Genomic DNA, 8,962 nt, shown 5'->3' on the forward strand with positions numbered 1-8,962 from the left:
AACTGTTCCACTGGACCCTGCTTTAATAGGAAATGGATGCTTTGCAAATGCAGGTGTGAAATGGCTAGCACATGCCCTGCCTCAGTCATCCCATAGCCCTGTGTCATCACCCCTCTAACTTGAGGGTTGTAAACTCTATTGCTATGTCATCACCCCTCTAACTTGAGCTAAGATCACAAAAAAATGAAGCACTTGACCTCAGTTGCACAAGGCCTCTACATGTGTTTTGGGATTCTATCCGTGAAAATGCAAAATCACAATGTGATCCATTCTATGTCATGAGTGAAACTAATCAAAAGACTGAAATTCAGTCTCCTTTTTGTGAGCACACATTTGACATTGTCACTTCGACTCCTCAGATACATGCCATTTCTTATGCCACATTATCGAAGTGAGGTAGACTAGTGCATCTCTTGACTCAGAATCATATTTTGTTCTCTCAAGCTTATAAGGCCTCTTTCCTTTCATGATTTGGGGGCCTTTGATGCAGATTTCTCCAAGTTTGTTCTGAGGGAGCAAGATACACGACTATTTTCACAACTGCATTCTGCACAACTATTCCACAGGACCCTGCTTTAATAGGAAATAGATGCTTTGCAAATGCAGGTGAAATGGCTAGCACAGGCCCTACCTCAGTCATCCCATAGCTGTGCACAGTGTAATAACAGTAAGTAAATTCAGGCATTGTTCATATTAAGTCAAGCAAGAAGGGTTGTAAACTCTATTGTTGTGTCATCACCCCTCTAACTTGAGCTAAGATAAAAAAAAAATGAAGCACTTGACCTCAATTGCATAAAGCCTCTACATGTGTTTTGGGATTCTATCCATGACAATGTAAAATCACAACGTGATCCATTCTATGTCATGAGTGCAACTGATCAAAGACTGAAATTCAGTCTCCTTTCTGTGAGCACACATTTGACATTGTCACTTCAACTCAGATACATGCCATTTCTTATGCCACATTATCGAAGTGAGGTAGATTAGTGCATCTCTTGCTTCAGAATCATATTTTGTTCTCTCAAGCTTATAAGGCCTCTTTCCTTTCATGATTTGGGGGCCTTTGATGCAAATTTCTCTAAGTTTGTTCTGAGGGAGAAAGATACTCAACTATTTTCACAACTACATTCTGCACAACTGTTCCATAGGACTTTAGATTAATAGGAAATGGATGCTTTGCAAATGCAGGTGAAATGGCTAGCACAGGCCTTGCCTCAGTCATCCCATAGCCCTGCACAGTGTAATAACAGTAAGTAAATTCATGCATTGTTCATATTAAGTCAAGCAAGAAGGGTTGTAAAATCTATTATTGTGTCATCACCCCTCTGACTTGAGTTAAGATCACAAAAAAATGAAGCACTTGACCTCAGTTGCACAAAGCCTCTACATGTGTTTTGGGATTCTATCCATGACAATGCAAAATCACAATGTGATCCATTCTATGTCATGAGTGCAACTGATCAAAAGACTGAAATTCAGTCTCCTTTCTATGAGCACACATTTGACATTGTCACTTCGACTCGGATATGCCATTTCTTATGCCACATTATCGAAGTGAGGTAGATTATTGCATCTCTTGCCTCGGAATCATATTTTGTTCTCTCAAGTTGTATCTCTAAGTAGACTTGCTTGGAACAGCTTATCAATGTATGAATGCTATATATAGGTAAGGTACAAGGCAAGCTCCAACTACGTCTACCAACAATATCTTCACATGATTTTCACATGAATCTAGGCTCTTGAACATTCAAGAGAAAGATCAGCACTGACAAGAAAGGTAGTTGTTAGAGTCTTATATAGATACCCCTCTTTTGTACATCATTATGATTACCTCAGCCCCATTTACACCCTACAAGCTGGGCAAGGCATGTATGAAGAATATGTTTCTTCACAGACAATAGGGAAATGCATCAAAATTGTTCATGTTAAGTATAGACCTGCCCAATGATTGCATGGGGAACTCTGGCCTTGAATGCATCTTCAAGATCTTTTTCAAGGGGGGCAGACCCTGACATGAGCATTCTGATGTTGGAGAGGTCATACTTTTCCACCAAGGGGTGCTTGGACAGTGCTAGCACTATGGGAGGAACCAAGGGGCCCACAATCATCTTATGCTTCTAGATGACCTCCAGCAAGGAGCCTATCTCAAACTTGGGCATGATGGCAATGGATGCCCCCACCCTTAGAGAGCACATCAGCACAGAATTGAGGGAGTAAATGTGAAACATGGGCAACACATAAAGGATGACATCATCAGACTTGAAGACGTAGAGCTGGTTGGGATTCTCTCCATCGGCCACCTGCTGGGCCACATTGGAAACCAGCCCCTTAATGTGGATAAGCATGATGCACTTGGGGAGGCTAATAGCAGTACCTACTCCTTCATTTGCGATTGGAGCCTGCTGAATAGGTCACCCCCATCACAAAACTCCATCAAGAGATCATGCAAATTAGCTCCTTTTCAAGTTGAAGTAGCTGGCCGTAGAAGGAGATCGCTGCTAGTAAACTTGCAGAAGAGATCCTTGTAACATAATGATTGCATGGGGCTTTCTGACCTTGAATGCATCTTCAAGATCTTTGTGGGACAATCCGTGACATGAGAATTCTATTGCTAGAGAGGTCATTTTTTTTACACCAAGGGGTGCTTGGACAATGCCAGCACTATGGGAGAAACCAAGGGGGCCACAATCACCTTATGCTTCTGGATGACCTCTAGCAAGGTGCCTATCATGGAATTGGGCATGATGGCAATGGAGGCCCCCACCCTCAGAGAGCACAATAGTACAGAATTGAGGGAATAAATGTGAAACATGGGCAAGACACAGAGAATGACATCATTAGACTTGAAAACATAGAGCTGGTTGGGATTCTCTCCATCCACCTGCTGGGCCACACTGGAAACCAGCCCCTTGTGGGTGATCAATATGCCATCAATATCTCACACTCACGACCCTGTGTTAGGTGGAGAGAACTCTGATCAACACATCCATTGCAGTGATGTGGATGTTACATTGCCACCACAGCAACCAGAGCCTCAACAGAGTATCTTTGCAGAAGACTAATGCCACTTGCAGTAATCTAAAAATTGTGAGTATCTCTACAGAAGACTAATTCCGCCTGCAGTAATTTGAAAACTATGAGAGCGGGTTTGTCCATTCATGGCTCAGCAGCATGATGCCCTCTTCCCGCTTCTCACTGTTAGAGAAACCCTTCTCTTCAGCATGATGCCCTCTTCCTGCTTCTCACTGAGAAACCCTTCTCTTCAGTGCCAAACTGAGGTTGCCTCCCACCATGTCTACACAAGAAAAAAAAAGGAGGGTCCCTTCACTCATGGCAGAGCTTGGGTTGCAGCATGTGGCTGATACAAGAGTTGGGAATGAAACCATAAGAGGCTTTTCTAGAGGAGAAAGAAGAAGGGTCTTTATAGGTGTGGATGTTACATGACCCCTATGTACTCTTATTAGATGAACCCACATCTAGATTAGAATGTGCATCAGCTCTCAATGCGGTGGAGATGCTACATTCCATGGTTAAAACACGGTCAAGAACCCTGCAAATAAGCTCCTTTTTGTTGCTAGCCAAGGGTTGTGTGATTCACCACGGGTCATTGAAAATGCTGGAGATGTGATTGATTGAAGCAAGGCATAAGATCCTAGCTAAAGTGAATGTGTTGGAGTATTTTAGACGTAGAGCTGGTTGGTATTCTCTCCATCCACATGCTGGGCCACACTGGAAACCAACCCCTTGTGGGTGATCAATATGCCATCAATATCTCACACTCACGACCTTGTGTTAGATGGAGAGAACTCTGATCAACACATCCATTGCAGTATTGTGGATGCTACATTGCCACCACAACAACTAGAGCCTCAGAAGAGTATCTCTTCAGAAGACTAATGCCACATGCATTAATCTGAAAACTGTGAGTATCTCTGCAAAAGACTAATGCCACCTGCAATAATCTAAAAACTGTGAGAGTTGGTTTGTCCATTCATGGCACAGCATGGTGCCCTCTTCCCGCATCTCACTGTCAGAGAAACCCTTCTCTTCAGCATGATGCCCTCTTCCCGATTATCACTGTCAGAGAAACCCCCCTCAACACTTAACTGTCCCAATTAATGTAGGTGCATTGATGTGCAAAGGAGGAGCTTCCAATGTCGCTCCCCTTGCACATGTTTGCTCCAGCAATCCAAGTGCCAGCTTGATTCTAAAAAATGTGACTTGCAAAGCCAAGGCACGAGACGTGCTTGCCATAGTAGGCCCTAGTGGAGCTGCCAAGTCCACCTTGCTTAAGCTTCTGGTTGGCATGATCAAGCCCACTAGCCCCCCTAAGAGCATCATGGTGAACTAGCCGCAGCCCATGGTTGAATCTAGCTCCTTCTGCATATTGGATGAGCCCACATTTGGATTAGATAGTGCATTAGCTCTCAATGTGGTGGAGATGCTGCATTCCATGGCTAAAACACGGTCAAGAACAATCATTTTAACTATAGTAGTACCTGCTCCTTCATTTGCGATTGGAGCGTGCTGAATAGGTCACCCCCATCACAAAACTCCATCAACAAATCATGAAAATTAGCTGCTTTTCAAGTCAAAGCTACTGGTAGATGGAGATCAATTGCTGCTGGTAAACCCCATCACATGTCTTGCAGAGAGGAGGAGGAGGATAGTCTGTCAGAGCTGCATGCAGTAGACTCTGCATGCAGCTAGTGATCTCAGTGTCCTTCCACTAAATTTGTACCCATAGGCCCACCTTTAATCTTGCTAGAAAATCGTACCTTTGATATTCTTGACAAACATTACATACTAGAAAATTGTACCTTTGATATTCTTGACAAACATTACATACTAGTGGAAGACCCTTTCAATATTGGTAAATCTCCACATGAATTTTCGCTCTCATGATCACAAGAATCCAAACTTGGTCTAGTATATTCGATTGTACACATAATATGAAACTTGGTATTTTTAAATCTTAAGTACAAAGATGGTGTATCAGCAATGCAACTACAATAGTTTTAAAAAAGCTTATAATATTGTGGAGATAAGAGAAATAGTGTATAAATTACTCAAATTTGATGGAATGCATTAAGAAAAATATAAAGATATTAGCCAAGGTAGTTGTCTCATTCTATGCATCAAGAAATTTTTGGTTAGATAACTAGTAGTAGTTAATTACTAATCTTTATTACTTTATGTGATGGGAATGTTTGGCATCTAGCGATGTGCCTAGAACAAAAAAGAAACTTACTTAGATATTCTTGTAGCATTTCTTTCTTATCATCAAGGTTTAACATAAAATCGTACCTATAGTGCGAGGCTCTCTTCTCTTGCAATCTTCATTCTCATAGTGTAAGGCTCTCATGTCCTTCACGAACCTTCTTTTCTTCTTGCTCTTGAGATCAAGGCTAGGATGAGAAGAAAAAACTTGTATAGACTATGATATTAACTACAAAGTATGGTTTTAAATGTAGCTCTATTGCTAAACTAGTATAGACTATGATATTAACTGCGCAACTAAAATATTTTATTAACGTAAACTATGTTATGGGCTGTTTTTTTTACAGTCTTGGAGTTTTAATTGTGGAGCTCATAATTTCATCAACCTTGGATTGAAGATTGAAGATACTCAAGTAAGGGATGTCTTCTTCTACAAGCACATTAAGAAAATGTACATGTAACTATAAGTGTACACATAGTACTGAAGGTTGGCAATTAGTAGTGAATCGTAGTACTTATTTTAGACATGCTAAAAATGACATGCTTGGGATTACGCATTCTTCTCTAGAAAGATCACATCCTAGTGAACCAAGCGACTCAAATGTGCAAGGAGATCATGTTGAGAACCGAAGGCACAAAGAATCATCTCCAATGCATGGTGAAACTAACATAGATGATTTAAATAGATAACGTACGTGGTGTGATTTCCTTGCATATTGTAATGGTGGGAGGAGTATTGGTTCACAAACTTTTCTTAGGCACCAGGAGTTGAAGGCCAAATATGATGCACTAAGTATGCAAATTGGTCTTACTCCTTCTAATGAAAGGCAACATGAACAAAGCAATGATCAAACTATCAATACTTCTATAAGTCCCCCCTTCGGTCATGACAACAACTCAATTAACCATGCTGAGTCTCCTCAAATAGATCCTTCTATAGACAAACACGTATCTATTACTAGGCCATCATTATATCAACAAACTATACAAAAAATAATTGAGCTTCAAGCTCTTTGGGATGAGAACCAAATATCAATTAGTGCACAAGAGAAGATGCTCCAATTATTATTTGGAGACATGGGCAATCCAAGGGCTAGGACTCAAAGTGTTGAAGAGTGCAAGCCAAGTTTAAGTAAGCTATTAGTGCAACTACCTGATACATGGGATGGAAACCTTGATGGAGTGAGAGCCCCGACATCTTGGGAGCAACTTGACTCTATGTATCATGGTCTTGGCATGGTCCAACCTAAGCGCTATAGGTTTTGCATGGGAAGTAAAAACAATGATCATGAAATTGAACTTTTTACACCTAGTAAAGAAGATTCTTACGCCAAAGATGTAGTCTTGTGTTCTTGCAAACAAAATATGCAAAAAAGAATACTAAAGCGTGATTGTATCGAATGTTGTGAAAAGTGTAAAAAATGCAATAAACTAAGGAGAGAAATGCTAGCTATTGATTATTTACCTCTAAAGAAAGAATTAGAGCTTTTAGTGCGATCCAGGACACTTTGTCATGATTTCCTAAGCATGCGGCATCATAAAACAAGATAGTTAGGGAAAGATATCCATATGCAACCATAATTCATGAACGAGTTTTGGGATGGAACAAAGTGTCGTGAGTATCAAGATTTTTGGAATCGTGATGCTGAGTATGAGATGGTTGTTGCGTGCGCAACAACCCTACATGTGGAAAAGTATATACAACTTTTCCAAGGTCTTGTTTTTCAATAGTTTTAGAACAAGGTTTTGACCAAGAGATGCAAGAGTATAATTTTGTTTGCAAAAAATGTCGACATCTCAATAAATATAAAAAGAAAATGTGTAGAGGTGATCCTCGAAACTTAGCACTTCTTTTACATTGGGATGGCTTCCAAGCCTCTCGTACCACTCAAAAGGACTGTGGTGTGGTTGAAATTAAGGTCCTATTAGTGGTGGGAAGGGTTCCATATTAGGCATTATTCTTGTTTTATTCATACCTTTTAGTTTCTCTAAATTTATTCGTAATACTCCTGATGCATTTCAAACTTTTTAAAGACCACTTATTAGTGAGCTACAAGACCTTTACATAAATGGTATGCAAGTGTCATACAACTACCCCGTAGAAAATATTTTTGAAAATCCAATGGGACAATCTAACTTTTGTGTTGTTAGATCAATGCTAATGATGGTTACAGGGGATCATCCTGCACAATGCAAAATAGGATTGTTCAAAGATGGTGGGCAATTCTTTTGTCGTAGAGACAAAGCCCAAGCTACTCTTGATACTAGTAATCCCTCATTCTAAGGACGTTACCTTTATGATGGTAGTCGATATCAAGCAAGATACCCTCCAACCCAATGGTCCATAGGTGAAATGATTGATGCCTTATCAAGTTCAAAGAGGGCATCCATACAAGCTGAAAAGGATGGAAAACTAAAGCTTGCAGGATTAGCTGGAGAGTCTATTCTATGGAAACTATATGATTTGTATAGTTTTAACTTATCAATAGACTTGGTATATGATGCGATGCATGTGTTATCTCTAAATATATTTCAAAAATACATGCGAGTACTCATGAGAGCCATGTCTAATGAAAAGAAAAAGATGATAGATTTTTGTTGTGAAAAGGCTTATAAGCTCTCTCCACCCTCTATTTGTCATGGACGGTGGCCTCATAATCCAAGTACTATGAAAGCTTTAAGGCCGAAGAGAACCAAAAGTTCATCCAATGGTGCTTACCATATATTTTAGGTATAGTTGATGAGATATCAAAGTCAATTTTTGACCTAGGTTTGTTGCTCATAGATATTGCACATGCCTTCTATAGTTATAGTCGATGTATTGGTTGGTCAAAAGAATGTTTAGGTGTTGTACACACTTTGTTTTTTGCTTGGAGAGTTCGAAAGGAAGAAGACTTTGGTGCTACTTCTTCTCTCTTAGAACATGTTGCAGGAAATGGAGAAGTACTAGATGACATAGTGAGACATGGATCGCATGATGTGTATTGGTGTTGTGACTTTGAGCGAATGGTAGCATTATATATAGCGATAAAGACTAATAATCGCTTTAACGAAATATCTTATGTAAATTATTATAAGAGGACATTCTTCACTTTAATATTTAAGTTATTAGAAATGGAAGTAGATAGGATTTTGCCACATGAACGAATGCTTATCCAAGTACATTGCCTGTCTTATTTTACCTGATGGTTATGCTTTCACTGATTACCAAACATCGTGTTGTTATTCATTTCATGATAATGGCATTGTGGAGGTTTCTTCAATTGGCAAAGGAGATATGGAAACTTTTTGAAAGAGATGATTCCCAATATCCTTGTAACATAATGATGCGTGAAAAAGGCATTTTAATCACAAAAAAGAGAAGAGAACGTAGGGCCCTTTCATCAAAAGAACAAAAATATATTGCACAATTTCTTAGTCTCCAAGAGAATGCACTAGTAGGACATCTAGTTACCACATATAGAATAATTATTTATAATGGAGAAATATACAAGATCGCAGATGACGTCATGGTAAAAACTAACACTTTTTGTAGTACGTTAGAAAGTATAGGTCATTGGAAAGCAAGACTCACTAATTTTTTTTCCATTCAATGGGATGGAGAGTATTACACATTTTTTAGTGGAGAATATTATCGGCAATGCACAAACTATAAAAGAAAATGAAGAATGCTTACTTATAGATCCAATCATGGGAATGAGTGTACTGAAAGGGATGCAGGAGACGCAGGAGAGAAGAGCAC

The 8,962-nt window shown here is 39.6% G+C and overlaps 1 pseudogene; it reads right to left on the minus strand.

The window, feature by feature from the left end:
* Positions 1-342: 342 nt before the first annotated feature.
* Positions 343-3,528, minus strand: LOC148010463 (4-coumarate--CoA ligase 1-like; annotated as a pseudogene).
* Positions 3,529-8,962: the final 5,434 nt, after the last annotated feature.

Source organism: Lygodium microphyllum, chromosome 29 (genome assembly GCF_053477565.2).
Source record: "Lygodium microphyllum isolate KBCC chromosome 29, Lygodium_microphyllum_v1.1.10, whole genome shotgun sequence".
Lineage (NCBI taxonomy): Eukaryota > Viridiplantae > Streptophyta > Polypodiopsida > Schizaeales > Lygodiaceae > Lygodium > Lygodium microphyllum.